Below are 13,520 nucleotides of genomic sequence, written 5' to 3' on the forward strand. Positions count from 1 at the left end.
GGTTCATCCCTCAGGGCCTGTAGAAACTCTGCCATGGCCTTTGCCTTCCCCTTGGCCTTTTCCTCCTCCCTTCTTGCATTCCCCTGCTGTGCCTTTGTGACCAAGTGCTCCAGGGGCTTCTTCTGCCCCTCCTGCAGCCCCCTCAGTGCCTGGGGGTGCTCATCCTCTGACAGCTGCTGAGCTTTCTGCTAAATCATTCCTTTCTGCAGTGACCCAAGGAAAATGCTTAAAAGCTGATCTGGATCCTTGCACGTCCAATGGCCATTTCCCAGCTGTTCCTTCGTGCTGCTCCTTGTGCTGTGGCTGCCGTGGCCAGCCCGTATCCCAGAGCCGGTGCCTGTCCTGCCGCAGTGTCCAAACGCGGCCCCCCCGGCGGGCAGGGCCGGCAGCTCCACGGGGCCGGGCAGCGGCCGGGGCGTCCCGCAGCCTCCTGGGGGCCGGGGGCCACTGCCGGGCCTGCAATTGCCGGGGGGTGCTGGGCTCAGGCAGCGCCCGGCGCTGAGCCCCGGCTGCCCCACAGCCCCGGCCCGGCCCCGCAGCTCCCCACAGGCCCCCAGCCCGTGCTCCCGGTGCCGCCCCTCTGCGCCCGCTCCTGCCGCTGCCCAGCACAGAGAAACCCCCTGCAATCCTGACCTCCTTGTGTGCCTGTCCTGGCAACCGGGGATACAAAGGATCTGCATCAGCTGGCAACTTCTGAGGATGAGAGCCTGCTGAAAAACATCCCCATCCTCAGTATTTTTCTCTTCCTCCTCTTTTCCATCATTCTTTTTCTTCCCACGGAGATTGCTCCTGCTGCATCTTGCCTGAACCACATTCCTGCACGCTGCCCTTCACACAATCCTTTCCCTGCACACCAACAGCATCCAACCCTTGTTGTATCAATCTGTTCTGGACTTCCCTGATTGCCCCCCTGAGTGTCCCTGTCCTTGATTACCTCTGGGAGAATGTGCAAACTCCCTCAACATGCTCCCAAGGGACCCTTCAGAGATATTTTGGGATCATCATCCCTTTGGCCAGGAGCCCTTCCTGGCTTTCCTTTTCTACCCTCCATGGGTGCCCTGCCATGTTTAGTCCCCGAAGATCCCACTGTAGTCCCTGCTGAGATTTTCAGTGCTCTCTGGCTGCCGACTCTTCCCAGCCCCCCTGATCTGTCACTCGTCTGTCTCCTGGCCCCAGCGCCCCCCTGGAGCGGAATTTGGGGAGGTGGGAGGGGGGGAGCGCCAAGGCCGGGCCCCCCTGCGCTGTGGTGGCGGCAGCGGCTGCAGTGGGGAGCGAGTGCGGGCGGGAGCGGCCGAGAGCCCAGCGCTGCCCCAGCCCGAGCTGCCCCAGCTCCATCGCTGCCCCTGCGCTGGGATGCTGTGGGTTTGGGGGGAAGAGGGAGCCAGCAGTGGGTGCTGGGCCTGGGGGCAGCAGGAGAAGGGAAGGAGAAGCAGGGTTGAAGAAGAAAATGGTCAAAGGATGACCTTGGGAGGAGCAGGTGGGATTGTGCAGGAGAAGGAGGAATAGTAGGAGGAAGAGGATTGTGAGGAAATTTGGTCAAAACAGAGGAGGAGGATGAGAAGAAACGGGAAGCAGCACAAGGTTCCACCATTCCCTGTATGTGCAGCCTCCCCTCCAGCCCCAGGAGTGTTGTTCCCCCCACATGCAGCAGGTGACAGGGGAGAGGGTTCCACGATTTTCACAGGGATGAATCTTGGTGTTTTGGAGGTTCTTACACACAGACACAAGATGGTCAGTGACTTCCTGAGATGATCTTGGGAAAGGAGAAGCCCCCAGCCCAAGTACCTCTTATCTTGTTCTTTTCCTTAAACCAGGAACTGTCATTCCGAAGGTGTGGGCTAATGGAGGAGGAGGAAAAGCCTGGGAGATCCCTCACTAGGAGTGGCTGCAAACCCAGCCCAGGGAGCTGCGAGGAGGAAAGACCCTCCCTGAGCTGGGAAGGCGGCCGGAGATCCAGGCAGAGCTCAGAGCTGGTGGAGAAGCCTCATGGAGGGGAGAAGCCCCACAAGTGCTTGGAATGTGGGAAGGGTTTCAGGTGGAGCTGCAAGCTGATCTGGCACCAGAGGACCCACACTGGGGAGAAGCCCTACGAGTGTGGGGAATGTGGGAAGAGATTCAGCGACAGCTCCACACTGATCCGACACCAGGTGGTTCACACAGGGGAACGGCCCTACAGCTGCTTGGAATGTGGGAAGAGCTTTGGCTTGAGTTCTCACCTGAGAAGCCACCAGCGCATCCACACTGGAGAGAGGCCCTACGAGTGTCCCAAGTGTGGGAAGAGGTTTCACACCAGCTCCAATCTCCTCGTCCATGAGCGGATTCACACAGAGGAAAGGCCCTTCCGCTGCCCCGACTGCGGGAAGGGATTCAAGCACAACTCCACCCTCATCAGGCACCGTCTCATCCACACTGGGGAGAGGCCCTACGAGTGTCCTGAGTGTGGGAAGAGCTTCTCACAGAGCTCTAACTTGACCCGACACCAACGGAGTCACCACTAAGGGAAGCCCTGTGAGTGCCCCGAGTGTGGGAAGAGCTTTGTGCTCTGCTCCAGCTCCATCCCCCATGGGAGGATCGGTGTTGGATGATCCCCAGTGACCCCCGTTGGGCAGAGCCCTGGTGATCTGTGTTCCTGGTGACCCCACTGGGTGGGGGGAAGTGCTTGGAGAGATTTCTCTCTCTTTTCCTTCTGTTGCTATGATTTGATTGGGAATAAATTCCCTCGCTGTGCCCAGGCTGGGTCTGTGACACCCGTTTTGCTGTTTGTTGTGTTTGCTCGTCGTATCTTAATCTGATCCTGGAGCTCCTGGTTAAACTTTCTCTTCCCTTGCAGCTGGAGGAGCAGGATCAGAGTGGCTTTGGTGGGTGCCTGGCATCGGGCCAGCGTCACCCAGGCCATGGGCACCCCTGAGATCCCAGTGTGGGGATGCATTCCCCCACTTCTAGAGAAAGTGCTGACCCAAACTGAGGCCAGGATGAAACATGGTTATGACTGGAGCCCACTCTCTTGTGACCCTGCCAGCAGAAATCCAAAAGGAGACCTTTGAGCTCTCCTGGGCCACCGTGGGCTGTGACCAGCAGTCTCCCTCTGAGGGGCCTCTCAGAGCCAGCAAACCCTCGGCTTTGCTGTGCCTGGAGGATCGCTGAAACAGGACGTGTCCTGGGCCCATACCCTCACTGCTCAAGGCCCGATCCTTCGGCCAGTGGGAGAGGCAAAAACATCTGAAGGGAGGATTTCACTGAGCTCTGGGGGGAATTTTTCACAGGTACCTTGTTTGCACTGACTGTTCCTGTCTGTGTGTGTGCCCCTGCACATTTGCTATAGCAAATCTGGGAGAAATACAGCTTTCCTAGATGAGGAAGTAGTGTGGATATCTAAGTTAGGCCTGTAAGCAAGGTTTAGTTATAGTTATGAACTTACTTAAATGCTGTAATTGTTAAATGTTTTGCTAAGTTTTTAAATGTAAGTCATAAGCTAAGTGTTGTTTTTCCCTTAAATTACTAAGTACAACATGGAAGTTATAGCTATAAGTTAGGTTAAATGCTGTTAAGTGTTAGTGCTCTGTTGAATTGTTAACGTTAAGTTATAAGCTAAGTCAGGTACTAGTTCATTGTTGTACCTCTGTTGGATTGCTGGGGCTAAGGTATAAGTTAAGTGACAAATTAAGGAAGCAGTTAAAGTACTGCTTAGCATTGATTAGTTTTTAGGCCATGTTCCTTTTAATCCTTGCCTGCACTCTCTTTTGTCCCATGCACCTAAACACAGCACACACCCACCCACACTCCCCTAGAGAGTTCTCAGTTCATTTCTGTTTTGGTTGCCTGGATTTTGTTTGGTTTTGTTGTTGCTTGTTTTCCCTTGTTGTGCCTCACTTGTTCTGTAGGCAGTAGAGTAAATCTTGCCATTAAACTTGTTGTATTTTGTCGCTCAATATTAAATCTGACTTTTGTTCATGCCCTTGTCATCGATTTTTAAGCGATCTCAAACGCTCTCATTCATGACAGCACCACAATGTCCCGCATCACCGAGGGCCCTGACACACGCCCGTGTCACAAAGGGCCACCCCCGGCACCCAAGAGCAGAGGGACAGCCTGGAAGCGGCCCGGAGCAGCCCCGGCCTCGTGGCCTTGTAGCCCCTGGCGTGGCCAGAGCCCTGGGAGGCTTTGGCCACGGTGGGAGCCGGCAGCCCCAGCCCCGGCCTGCAGAGCCCTGGGGCTGCAGCCCGGGCTGGCCGGGGCAGGAGGAATTGGCCGGGCCGGACGTGCCAGGGCCTTGTGGGCAGTGGCTCCGTGTCCCGCGGGAGGCCGGGGACGAGGGGTGTCCCTCAGGGCTGTGCCCGGGCACCGGGGCTCGTCAGTGCCTCGCTCAGTGACACCCAGGGGCACCGAGCGCAGCCTCGGCGCCTTTGCAGGGCACGGGGAGCTGAGCGGGGCAGGGGCACCACGGAAACACCGAGTGCCTGCCCGGGGCAGAGCCGGGGCAAAGCCGGGCTGGAGAGCCGGGAGAGGCTGCTCAGAGCTGGCCCGGGCACTTGGGCACCTGGGAGACAGAGCCCGGCTCTGGGCTGACACTGAGCCAAATACCTGAGAAATCACAGCCGGCTTTTCTAGACACACTTCGTTATTTTGTATTTTCTCAACGTCACTTTTTATCAGGGAATATTTTCAATGCTAATTTTACTTTATTTTTTACCCTATAGAAATAATTCCGTTGTATTTTGTAATGTGCGAAGAGGTATGTGCCGGGAAAGGTCGTGGGAAATGGAATTTTTTATTCAATATCGTTTCAAATCTGAGATGTGACAAGACCAGACTTTGACTCCAGCAGCAGTGTCTGGTTCCAGACTGCTCTGCTTTTCACAGTGACATCTCAGTTTATTCAAATCCAGCAATCAATGCCCTTGAAACATGGAAAAGCTGGGAATGAGTTTAAAGCCCTTGGAGGGTTTGCTGTGTCCGTATATTCCCCATCTCTCCTGGTTTCCGTTCAGCCTCTCCACTCCTGTCCTAGAGCACATTGCTGTATTCAGAGTTCAGTACATGCTTTTATAGATAGATATTTACATGTGATTAGTGCGTACACGATTTTCTTGCAGTGAGTTATTGTGATGGTAATTCCATGATCCTCTGCTTTGTGCCCAAAGAATGGTTATTGTATCTAAACCCCGGCAGCCCGGGAGGGGATGTGTGCGGGGCCGGGGCGGGGAGAGGCTCCTTGTTCATTCCGCGGGCGTTTTGAAGCCTCGCTGCTCGGGTTTTCCGCGGCTCTCTCTGTGCACCGTGGGTTTTTGCTCGGCTCGAAACCCCCCGGTCCAAGCCTGGATAGTCTGACCGGTGGTTTCCCCGGGAAATGGATCTAACGACTTTTATGGAGAGAGACAGTTTTGATCCAATTGTTTGGAAAAAGAATTTTAATGAGGTGAAAACAACAAACAGGAAGGCGTGCACTGTACTGGGAATGAACTGGAAAAAAGCAGGGTCCAGGGTAGGGTAGGGATATTTATACACTGGGGTGCAGGGAGGGATTAAGGCAGGGTCTGAGGGAGAGATCCAATGGGAAAGAGCAATTAAGAATACTATAATTCCTGCAGCGAAAAGTAAGCAATAGGAACAACGAGATCTGAGAACTTGCTACTAACAGTCTACACAACTGAACAGGGGAAGGTTGGGAGGCTTATACAACCTGGTTACTTTGGGTCTGAGGCCCTATGGGTGCAGGTGTGCAACTGGATGGTACTGAGGCAAGGAATTTGGGACCTTTGACCCAGGACTCAGATCTCTTTCCCTCTGGGAGCGACTTTTAATGAGCGTAAGAGAGATGTTTTTCCACAGAGAGAGAATGCAGGAGCACCCTTGAGGAAGGGATCCAACAGCTGAGAGAAGTGGCAGTGCTGGAGATGCTCTTTGGGAGGGACAGACAGCATGACAATGACCCTGACAAGGCCAGGTGCACAGGGCAGATGTTGTGGAATCTGGCAAACCTAGAGCCATTTCAATATAGCACCTTCATTGCAACAATTAATGCCGGTAACAGCCGAGAAACAGTGGATTCTGTCACCAACAAGCTTAGGAACTACAAGAGTATGATCAATGGCCTGATGCAGGCTCATGTCTGTGCTGTGATTAAGAGCCTCCAAGAGGAGATGAGGGAAGAGGTGAGGAGGAACAGTTTCCCATATGGCACTTGTGCAAGTCACAGACCCCAAAGTCAGAACCCAACATCCCCCAGCTAGAGAGAGGGTACACCCCACAAGCTGCCTGTGGTTCTTTCTGCGTGGCCATGGGGAAGACATGAGAAGGTGGGATGGGAAACCCACTTCTGTCCTGGCAGCACGGGTGTGTCAACTCAAGGAGGAAAACACTAACTGAGGGAGCTCCACTAAAGTGAAGGATGCTTCAACCTCCCATGACCGAGCTGTTGGGTATTACAGAAGGGAGGATGATCTGTCAGATCCCCTTGAAGGAACCTCTGGTATGTATGCCCAGGAAGGAAATAATAACCAGGGCTAGAGGGGCCTTGCCTCTAGCCAGGGAGAGGCACAGGAAAACTGGATCATTTGGATGGTGTGGATCCAATGTCCTGGCACATCAGAGCCACAGAAATATAGAGTGTTACTTGATCCTGGTTCAAAATGTACCCTAATGCCATTGGGACATGTGGGGGCAGATCCTGTTTCCATTGCTGGGGTGATGGGAGGATTGCAGGAATTGACTCTGCTGGAGGCTGAGGTGAGCCTGACTGGGAAGGAATGGCAGAAACATCCAATTATGACCGGCCACTTCCCTAGTGGGCGTTGCCCATGGTGTCTCTGTTGCAGCTCTTGCAGCTGTGTCCAGTCCATGGCTCTGAGCCCCTTCTCTTTCTTCTCTGGAAAATCACATTCCTGTATCTCCATCTGCTTCTTGTTTTTGTAAGAATCTTCTATTTACAAGGGTCCCCAGCAGGTTCTTCTATTTACAAGGTCTGGACCTCCACAGCTCTCGACTGCTGGCAGCTCTTCCCAGTCACCTTCCCCCACTGGGGTTCCAACTCCACCACGATCCCCACAGCCGGGCTATTGCCTATCACATCGGGGTCACCACTCATTGCAGTTGAGACAGAAGTGATGACAAAAACCTCTGTGTTCGTGCAACAAAAACCAACTTTTATTGAGGGCTGTTCTCCCTATATAGCCTTTGAAGTCTGCACGGTTAGCTCTGCTTGGCTAAATTAGTTGTCACCTGGCTAACTGGCCAATGGCTGCCTGTGTCCCAGATGGCCTAGACCTGCTCCCCAACAGCCCAGACTGCTCAAGTTATATCATTACGGTAGTTATATTATTATTTCCATTATAAAATTACAATCGGGATTAGTTATAACTGGAAGGCCTCCAGGCCAGCTGTTAGCTACTACAGGTTTAGTGCTGGCCAAATCTTCCACTAGAATTATTTACTCATTTCCTGCTGTGAGACAGGATTAGGAGGAAGGCAAAGCAGGCTCAAACTTTAAAGGGTATAAAAGAAAGAACTTTATTAACAGAACTAAAAGAATTATAAGAATCAGAATAAAACCTTCAGAACATTTCTCCCTCCACACCCTCTTTTCTTTACACTGACAGCATGCAGGAACAATTCAGCCAGTTTACCATCTCTAAAATACTCTTTTTCCAGTTCACTTAGGGAGAGGAGTCTCTCTTTTGTCATGCTATGGAGACTTCTCCACAAGAGACAATTCTCTCGTGGCTTCAAAGTCACAATGAATCAGCTGCCCAGGAGAATGGAAATCTCATCAATTTATAAAAGTCCCTCCCCTCGACCTACAGCTTTCCCCACAATTGTATTTGAGGGCTCAATCTTTGGGTAATGGGGTACACTTTTAAGGATGAGCTGTTCAGAAGCAAAGGTTCTCTTCATCTATCTCTGAGATCATCTTCATCTCTGGGAACAGAGATTCTCTTCTTCTTCCCTGGGGTAAAGAGTCTTCATCACTCTCATCTCTCTCTGTTCAAGCTACTTCAATATCTGTTTGTTCAGCATGGATGCTTTTGCTCATGTCTACAATTTGAACACTTCATCCTCCATGTGCTTTTGTACAAGTTACAGGGAAATAGAGTCTGACATGTCAACTTTATCTTTCCCATAGACTTACAAGAGGATTTCAGCCCAAGAGTCAGGCATCTCCTCAATCCCTCCCATCTGGGACCTGAATTCTACTTCTCTAACCTTGGGGTCCACATGTTGTTCCTCTACATGTCTTCACTCTGTCCTGTTGTCTCACTCGAGAGAGAATTGAAGGTCTGCAAGTCTCATCTGTACAGTGAAAGAGATAATATCTTGTTCCAAGGCCTGCAGATAATCATATGATCCCTGCTGGTGGTGGCCAGAGCTGTTTACAGTGGAGAATTCTGGGGGGCTGTGCCAGGATTTTTAGGGGGCCCAGCCAGAACAGTGTGGCCGCTGTGGCTGCACAGCTTTTTCAGTGGTTTAACAGGTTGTCAGTTCTCAAAACTAATCACTGATTAGATTTTGTCAGACATAGAGGAAGCTCTTAGCAGCTCCTGTCCAAAAAAAAAAAAAAAATTTCTGGGGGTGGCTTCTTCCCTCCTCACAAAATGTCAAATGTGCAAAACCAGCACAGAGGGTCCCACCTTTCTGTTGTGAGGTCTCGTGTTGTCACCCTTGGCTCCATGAGGCCCTGTAAAGTCAAAATGGATCCTTCATTCCAGGAGACCCCACAATGTCATAATGATCTCTGGACACCATAAGGGCTTGAGGCATCACAATGGCCCCTTGGTTCCAAAAATCCCTGCAGAACCATAGGGGCCTCTGGATTCCATGAGACCCCACAGTGTCACAGGATCCCTTTCATTCCCTGAAGCCCCAAAATATCACAAAGGATTCTTGGTCCCATGACGTCTTGCAGAACTATGAGGGCCTCTGGATTCCACAAGACTTCAAAGTGTCAGAGTCACTTTATTTCTCCAAATCCTGAAAGTGTCACAATGGATTCTTGGATTCAAGAGACCCCCACAGTGTCACAGTGTCCCCTCAGTTCCATGAAGTCGCAGAGAACGACAAGGCCTTGTGGGATCACAATGGATCCTTGGTTCCATGAGGACCCGCAGAATCACAGGGGCCTCTGGATTCCAGAAGACACTGGAGTGTCACAGTGTCCACACAGTTCCATGTGTCTCCTGAGTGTCACAATGGCCCCAGGGTTCCATTTGTCCCCTCAGTGGCACAATGGTCCCACAGTTCCAAGAGGCCCTGAGGTGTCACAATGTCTCACAGTTCCGTGTGTACCCTGAATGTCACAATGTCCGCAGTTCCATGTGTCCCCTCAGTATCACAAGGGCCCCAGAGTTCCATGTGTCCCCTCAAAGTTACAATATCCCCAAAGTTCCACGTGTCCCATTAGTGTCACAATGACCCAGGGTTCCATGTGTCCCTTCAGTATCACCATGGTCCCAAAGTTCCAAGAGACCCTGCCGTGTCACAATGGCCCAATGGTTCCATGTGACCCCTCATGTCACAATGGCCTCAGGGTTCCATTCGTCTCCTCAATATGACACTGGCCTCAGGATTCCATGTTTCCCCTCAGTGACACAATGGCCGCAAGTGTTCATGTGTCCACCAGTGTCACAATGGCTCCACAGTTCCATGTGTCCCCTCAGTGTCACCATGGTCCCACAGTTCCAAGAGCCCCTCCTGTATCACAATGGCCAAATGGTTCCGTGTGTCTCCTCATGTCACAATGACCTCAGGGTTCCACGCTTCTCCTCAGTGACACAATGTCCCCAGGCTTTCATGTGTCCCCTCAGTGTCACTTTGGCCCAGGGTTCCATGTGTGCCCTCAATATCACAATGGTCCCACGGTTCCATGTGTCTCCTGAGTGTCACAATGACCCCACGGTTCCAGGAGGCGCTGCAGTGTCACAGTGACCCCACGGTTCCATATGTCCCCTCTGTGTCACAATGGCCCAAGAGTTCTCTGTGTCCTCCCAATGTCACAATGTCCCTACAGTTCCATGTGTCTCCTCAACATCACAATGGCCCCAGGGTTCCATGAGTCCCCTCAGAATCACAGTGTCCCCATGGTTCCATGTGTCCCCTCAGTGTCACCATGGTCCCAAGGCACCAAGAGACCCTGCTGTGTCACAATGGCCCAATGGTTCCATGTATCCCCTCATTTCACAATGGCCTCAGGTTTCCATGTGACCCCTCAGTGTCACAATGGCATTCATGGTTCCACGTTTTCCCTCAGTGTCACAATGGCCCCAGGCTTTCACGTGTCCCCACAGTGACACAATATCAGCACAGTTCCACGTGTCCCCTCAGTGTCGCAATGCCCCCACACTTCCAGGAGGCTCTGCACTGGCACAATGGCCCCACAGTTCCATGTGTCCCCTCAGTGAGACAATGGCCTCAGGGTTCCATATGTCCCCTCAATGTCACAATGGCTCCAAAGTGTCATGTGTGCCCTCAGTGTCACAATGGCCCCACAGTTCCACCTGTCCCCTCATTGTCACAGACGAGCAGCACTGGAGTGGGAGCAGCACCACTGGAGGGGTTGCAGCTGCACTGGAACAGGAGCAGTGGCTGTGGAACAACAGGGGAGAAGCTGTGGAACACAAGTCCTGTGAGGAGCAGCTGAGGGAGCTGGGAATGTTTATCCTGGGGAAGAGGAGGCTCAGGGGAGACCTCATCACTCTCTACAACTCCCTGACAGGAGGGTGCAGCCTGGTGGGGGTCAGGCTCTTCTCTTAGGGAACAGGGACAGGAGAAGAGGACACAGCCTTAACTGCACCAAAGGAAGGTTTATCCTGAACATTAGAAAGAATTTATTCACAGGGTGATTGGGCATTGGATTGGGCTGCCCAGGGAAGTGTTGGATTCACTTGTAAATGGGGTAACTGCACCACCTAATTAGTGCCTTGTCTTCATTTTCTTTTGGTTTTAGTCAGAGACAGGATTAAAAACACAAAGGAGGTGAATTTTCTTGAATTTGGGCTTGGTTGTTTAATGAATCTTAATGTACAGAGAGTTCTGCAACATGTCTAGCCACCAGCTAAAAGCCAGCAAAATAGAGGCGTATCAAGCTAGATACAAGGATTTTAAAGTTAAAAAGTTCAATTAAGAACTAACACCTATATTATTTATACTTTTCACTAAATAACCAAACTGCTGTGACCTACTGTGCAGCAATAACTGTCCAACCAGAATCTACTACCTGAAACCATGAAGAAAGAAGAAGAAGACAGAAAGAGACAACAATTAAAGCCTTCCGTCTTGTTCCATACTGTCCTAGGGTGATGTTATGGTGCTTGTATCTCCAGTCATGTGTTCTATTTATGCTTGGTATTATGTCCTGTGCTTTCAGGACTGAATCTGAAAGTGAAGGTTTATTTTGTCTTGTTATCAGCCGGCTCATCTCCCCCATGGTCTGTGTTTAGGAGAGGCTTTCTCGCTTGCTCACTTTTGCTCCTACTTTTTTTGCTTTTGCCCTTGCTTTTGCTTATTAGTTAGCTCAGCTAGGCAGTCCAATTTTTTCTCTGGACTGTTTTTTTTCTCTCCCTTTCCTGAATACCATCTGAACCTGTTCTGGACGGGGACCTGGGAAACACCAAGGAACACCGGCAGTCTGCATTCTGTCACCTGCAGCAGTCATTCCCCAGTGCCGGAGACTGATAACTGAGCGACCACTCGCAGGAGAGACTCTCTGAGTTTGTCATCCATTCAGAGGGGTGAAAGAGTTTTTTATCATCATGTCTTTTTTTGTGCTGGGGAGTGTGTTGCTTGTTAAATAAACAGGTTTTTTCCCACATCTCTCTGAGGAAATTTTTCCGGTGGTGGGGGGAGGAGTCGTGGGTGTTTGCTTTCTGGGGGCTCCTTCCAAAGGTTTTCCCCCCAAGTTTGCCCTAAACCAGGACATATAAATTTTACTATATTCTAAAAACCCCAAATTCCAAACCCTTCACCATGTGAAATCACATATTTTATTCCAATAATATACCTGTGACTCCAGCTCTATTATTCAAATTTGGAAGCCTTCTCCAAGGCCTCAAATCAAAAGCAGTGTTCTCCTGGGGGTCAGTGTCAGAAAGCACAGAAAGTTCAAAAGTACCAGGTTTCTGGGATCCAACAGTCACCATCCCTGGAAGTGTTTAAGGAAAGACTGGATGTGGCACTCAGTGCCATGGGCTGGTGACAAGGTGGTGTTGGGTCATTGGTTGGACTGGATGATCTCAAAGGTCTTTTCCAACCTCAATTCTGTGATTCCGTGATTCAATGGAGCATCAATGGCAAATGGGTGGATAAAGAGTGGAACAGGCCTGGCAGCTGTTCTGGGAGCAGTGCTGGAGATGCCGAAGGGAACGGCGGCGGAGCAGGAATGGAGCGGCGCCGGAGATGCCGAAGCTGCGGGACACAGAGCGGCTCCGAGCTCTGTGTCCTGCAGGAGCCAGCCCTGCACACCAGAGCCGAGCCCGTCAGGCTGACCCAGAGCAGGGGGCAGAGGCAGGAATTGCTGCTGGGCCATGGGAGCTGTGGATCGAGTGCATTTAATGGTGTCTTGGGGGTTTGAGTCTTGTCACTGCAGCCACATTCTGTGGTGCCAGGACCCTTCCAGTTCATCTGAAGTCATGAAATCAGGACAAAAGCAGAACAAAAGGAATCCAACGGCCTTCTCAGCTGCAGGGGAACACATCTTGGTTTAATGATTTCTGATACAGGAGCCAAACTGGGTCAGTTATTGGCCTGTGGTTTTTTTTAATCCAGGAACAATTTGCAAAGTACTGACATTTGGCATTAAAAACGAGCAATATGCCTCATCATCTGAATATTGCATATGGAGTACAGAGCTATTTCTGGTTGTTAATATTGCATTTTGTCTTCTTTTTCTTCCTCTGCCAGAGTTAGAATTAAAAGCTCAAGAGACGGTATGTTGCGTTCGGACTCAGATGTTTATTAATTCTTATCTATATTACAGTGAGTTCTACAGCACTTCTAGCTAACAGGCTAAAAATGGTGATGTACCTCTGTCTTTACAAGGCCTTTTAAGGCCTAACTGTCCAATTAAGAATGAACACCAAAATTATTTTTAGTTTTAAACCAATAACCAATCACCTGTGACCTGCAACGAGGAATTGCCTATCCAATTAAACAAGATCCCACCTCGACCCATAAAGAAGAAGGTGAAAAAGAAAGAAACCTCCCTCTTGCCTTCTACATATTACTATATTCTAAAACCCTAAATTCCAAAATTTCCACCATGTGATATTACACACTTTTATTTAAACTTCACACCAGTGATCCCAGTTTTATCATTCAATTTTGGAAGCCTTCTCCACAGCCTCAGGTCAAAAACTGTATTTTCTTGTGGGTCAGTGTCTGTCAGCACAGAAAGTCTAAAACTCTCAGTGTCCAGGGTTCCAACAGTTATGATCAAGAAAACAACTGGAATTATTTTCTTTCCTGCTTTCACTTTTTCTTCCTCTCTCTGGGTTTAAGCCTCCACCACTCCCTGCAGGTCTGCTTTCCATAAT

The sequence above is a fragment of the Sturnus vulgaris genome, unplaced genomic scaffold (genome assembly GCF_052056855.1).
Source record: "Sturnus vulgaris isolate bStuVul1 unplaced genomic scaffold, bStuVul1.hap1 Scaffold_195, whole genome shotgun sequence".
In the NCBI taxonomy this organism is placed as follows: Eukaryota; Metazoa; Chordata; class Aves; order Passeriformes; family Sturnidae; genus Sturnus; species Sturnus vulgaris.